This window comes from Rattus norvegicus, chromosome 6 (genome assembly GCF_021556685.1).
Source record: "Rattus norvegicus strain SHRSP/BbbUtx chromosome 6, alternate assembly SHRSP_T2T, whole genome shotgun sequence".
Lineage (NCBI taxonomy): Eukaryota > Metazoa > Chordata > Mammalia > Rodentia > Muridae > Rattus > Rattus norvegicus.
Window position 1 is genome coordinate 22,016,881 of NC_141539.1, and position 5,142 is coordinate 22,022,022.

The window sequence follows — 5,142 nt, forward strand, 5'->3', positions numbered from 1 at the left end:
TTTGGATACTTTGTGGTGAAGCATGTACTGGTCCAGCTTTCTCATCAGAATCAAGCTGTGGAGGCTCCTGTGGTTGCTGATAGGAGAGGTCTCTTCTTTGCCTGCTTCCTCTCTGACCCTTTTATTTCCCCTAAGATCTCCTGCCCTTTGGCTGTGTCAGCTCACCTCTGTGTAGCTCAATGTCAACAGAGCCTGAGATGAGGTTTGACATTGTTGGGGGCCGGGGAGACTGTTCAGTCAGTAAAATTTTTGTCAAGCGAGTATGAGGACATGAGTTCACATCTCCAGAATTTATGTTCAAAGTTGTGCATTGGTGCACACCCACAGAACAGGCAAACACAGCGTCTGTGGAGCTCACTGGCCAGCTGCTTGGCCCAATCAGTAGCTCCAAGTTCAGTAAGAAAACCTCTCCAAAAGGGAAAGGGGGAGGAAGATTGACGAAAACACCTGATAGTGACCTCTGGCCTCAGTGTGCACATGTGCACACATGTGCTCATGCTCAGGAACACACACACACACACACAGACAAACACACGCACACATGTATTGTACATACATACAGGAGCAAATACAAACACACAAACACGAAAATAATAACCAACGCAAAGTCTGTCAGCACAGAAGTACTCGAATTAACAGAAATGAAAAACACAAAATTAGGCAGATAAAGAGTGAAAGGTCCCTTTTATTACTGATGAAGCTACTGGATACTGTGATTTAGAAAAGAGGTCTGAATGTGTGTGCCAATATCACACCCCTAACCTAAGTGGATACATGTATGTGTTGGTTAAACCTCTATGCCTCTAAGAATCACACCCTGTAAGGCAGTACAGAGAGCCAAGGGACAGAACATATGGACACTGAAGCAGGCTGATCGCCAAGCCAGACGGGAGCAGGTAAGGTTAAGCCATTCACTTGCACTCACATCTCAAGAGTTCTGGACCAGAGAAATCACCACAGCTCCTCAGAAGGCAGAGAAACTGAGACAAAAAAAGTATGAAAGCAGCCCAGGTCTTCCCACCAGGAAAGAAGGTGGGTGGGTGAGTCTGTGCATCCTTGTTGATGAGGGATAACCAGGGTCATGCTTCTCTAGTGAGGATGATGGACAGGTGATGACCACATACTCCACACCCATCACTGGAGATTCATGCTGCATAGCTCAGAACACCTAGGCAAGCACCTTTGCCAAACCCTGCCTGACTGAGCAGGCAAGGGATCCCTGCGTGGGAGATTCTCTGATGGGGAAACTTAGAGGGCCGTGAAGCTTGGGCTCAGACCTCTTGCATCCCACTGGCTTTGAGATCTGCCTCAGTGGCCATGTGTCTGGGTCTCCTCAGTCTCTTTGTGCTGCCACTCACCGACTCCTGAGGATTTAGGATTGTGCATCATCACTTCCACTCACTGTCACTTTACTCATTATCATTGCTGACTTGACACCAGGTCTCTGACCCAGCAGATGGCTCCTGTGCATAGAGCAGCACAATCGGTGGGCACTCGTCTTCCTTCCAAGGCAGCCAGGAAGGACACAAGGAACCGAGCCTGCTCCCTTAGCCTCAGCTTATTCTGAAGTAGGAGCTGCGCTCTGCCCTCCCTTCAACCACAGTCCAACTATGGACCATGAATTAGTTAGGGTTTTCCTGCTGTGAACAGACACCGTGGCCAAGGCAACTCTTATAAGGACATTGAACTGGGGCTGGCTTACAGATTCAGAGGTCTATCATCATCAAGGTGGGAGCATGGCAGCATCCAGCCAGGCACAGTGATGGAGGAACTGAGAGTTCTACATCTTCATCTGAAGGCTGCTAGGAGAATACTGGCTTCCAGGCAGCTAGCGTGAGGGTCTTAAGCCTGTGCCCTCAATGACATACCTACTTCAACAGGGCCACACCTTCTAATAGTGCCACTCCCTGGGCCAAGCATACACAAACCCTCATAGACCTCCTTTGGGAGCCAAACCAGTGAGTTAAGTCTTTCTTTGAACTGCCACCATTATAGCCATCCATCTAATCGGTGGCAAAAGAACAGTTTCTAGAAAGGCAAAGCAAGTTCATACTAATGGTGCCTGTTGCCTCAGGAGCAACACCTGAGTACAAACCTGTGACTGCATAGCTGACAAAATCCTCATTAGGGAGAAGGGGCTATTTTTGGCTCACAGTTTGAGGATACACTTCATAGTGGGTGGTCATGGCATCAAGAGTGTCAAGGCAGCTGGTCACACCAGTTTCCAAAGTCAGCAAACAGAGAGAGATGAATGTTGATGCTCTCTTCATTCAGTCCAAATCCCCTGTCTGCGAGAAGATGCCACACATTCAGGGTAGGTCTTTCTACTTTAATACCTGTTGTGGTTTGCCCTGAAGTTATCCATATTTTGATGCTAATTCCACTGCCCCAAGGACAGCTGCCTAGTCTCGTACTCAGAACTCAGGTGACTTCACCAGAACCACATCCCCATTGAATTTGTAAAGTACAGATGAGGGGCAGGTACAGGATAGAAGGAGGCCTGTCATTGGAGGAGAAGGAAGGATGGGTGGGAGAGAAGTTTGAAGGAAGAGGAGGAGAGTAGAGGGGAAGGGAAAGACAGAGAGAGGGTGAGAAGCCATGGCAGGTGATGTTAAGATTCTGCTCTGTGTATTTACAGGTTGTTATTAATGTTCCTAAGGGATGGATGGTACCGGGCTTTGTATGTTTAAGTGGGCAATAATATCTTATCAATTGGATCTACGATTATTGTGTTGTGTGTTCTTTTATATGACAGTTTGAGTGTAGGAAAGTGTGCGGCTGGGATGTGTTTCCCCTAAGATATCTAGCAGATATCTTGGGACATCGCAGTGCGGACCCAGTGAGGTAAAAGACCAATATACTTTTTTATTTTTATATTTTTACAACAATAAATACCAAATAAAAGCGCCAGCATAGACATGCCTATTTCTGTCTGTCTGTCTATCATCTGTCATGTAGCCATTAATCTATATATCTATCATCTATATGCATGTATTACCTATCAATTGACCAATCTACCATCTATCTGTCTTTCTGTCTGTCTCTATTTATCTATTATCTAATCATATAAATATAAATCTATAATCTGTATATATGTATTATCTATCAATCTATCATCTATCTTCTACCATCTACCTGTCTTCTGTCTCTATCTATCTATCTATCTATCTATCTATCTATCAATTATCTATCATTTACTATATAATATATACATATCAATGTATAATCTGTATATGTGTATGTATCATCTATCAACCTATCATCTATCTTCTGTCTGTTTTCTACCATCTCCCTGTCTTTCTGTCTATCTGTCTGTCTGTCTAACCAGTCACATATATAGTCAAATGATTAACCCAATAAGCAAAGATTCTTTCACAGGGAAGTCTGAGAAATGACATCTATCACTGCTATATCCACAACTTATATCTTAACAGAAGATGACAAGAGATGACAGAGTCCCTCTCAGATACCTACAATAGTTTTTCCTTATACCACATAAAATCACAAGAGCCACCCGTCTTATTGGTGGTACTTGAGACATTTCTTGTATCTCACCACATACTAAGACTCCATGCAAAAGTGAGCCTGACTCAGTTCAGGATTTTCCAGCTACTACATGTGGCCTCAAACACTTGGTAACGTGCTGACTCAACTTGTCAGAGCTGGAAGCCCCTTGGCAGATGCAAGAACTGTGTCACCTCTCAGATCTATGCAGAAGGGGAAGTTGATTCACTAACACTTTCAGTCCTCTTTCTGTGGTGTCACTTCTAAGTGCTGGAGGGCATAGGCTTTTCTGTGACTCAGAGACATACATCCTTTCCAAGGTGAGGATTGTATTTTTAGAATGGAACAAAGTCTCTTCTTGTCTTAGAATTTCCATTGCTGTGAAGAGACACTAAGACCAAGGCAACTCTTATAAAGGACAACATTTAATTCATTATGGCAGGAAGCATGGCAGTGTCCAGACAGGCATGGCCCTGGAGGAGCTGAGAGTTCTACATCTTGTTTTGAAGGCAAACAGGAGAGAAGACTGCTTCTCAGGCAGCTATAAGGGCCTCAAAAGCCCATCCCCACAGTGACACATTTCCCCCAACAAGGCCACACCTACTCCAAAAAAGCCAGAACTGGGCCACTCCCCGAGCCAAGGCTATCCAAACCACCACACCTCTGGTTTTACAATTTAAGTCCGAGAATTGGTTATACAAAACTATGAGTCCAATAAACCAAAGCAGGAGACAAGGACAGGGTCACAAATTGAGTATAACCTAAAAGCAGTTTCTAAGTACACCTGGTAGGTAAATTCAGTTTTGTAAAAAGCTTTTGAAAATCATTAGACCACCGTGAACAGGCTTAATTTAGCTTGTCACAAGAGGCATCTGCTTATTTATTTAACCAAAATGTTCACATTCCTTTCTTCCTGTTCCACATTTCAGTCCAGAAAATACAATTACCTTCACGTGGATAACAATTTGGAGTCTGAAAAATCAAAGCCAAAAGAGACATAAAGTTCCCCTTGATATAACACCTAGCATCCTTCCCAGTTGCAAATGTTATAATTTGATGATATAGTTCTCAGCAGACCCCTGGAACTGAGTAGCATATGTGGGCACCCAAGGATAGAGATGATGGAACTGAGACAGCCAAGTTTGTCTCTTTTGAATAAGGCAAGAGAGGCCAACTTTAGAAGAGACAATGAAAAAGAAGTTGGTGACGTGGTTTTGTTGTAGAACAATCTTGCAAACTAGATGTCCCATTGGCACTCTAAGCTTAGCTTCTTGTGGAGGAATGCATGGACTTGCAAACCTTGTTTTATGATTCCCTTGCACAATGTAACAAAAAATATGTAATTTTCACACAGATAAGACCAAATGCCTCACAGAAGCAACCTAAGAGGGGGGGTTCTCCTGGCTCACAGTTTCAGGGGCTCTCAGTCCATCCTGTAGGGCAGGCATGACTGCCGAGGAAGCTTTATCAGTGGCAGTGGGAACCTACAGCATTCACATCCTGACAGATCAGGGAGGAGAGAACTCTACCAGGCCCCACAGTCTTCCAAAATAATGTCATAAAATAGGGACTACATGTTCAGACTTATGGCCCCATGACAGACATTTGAGATCCAAACTATAAAGGTGAGTTCTGTTT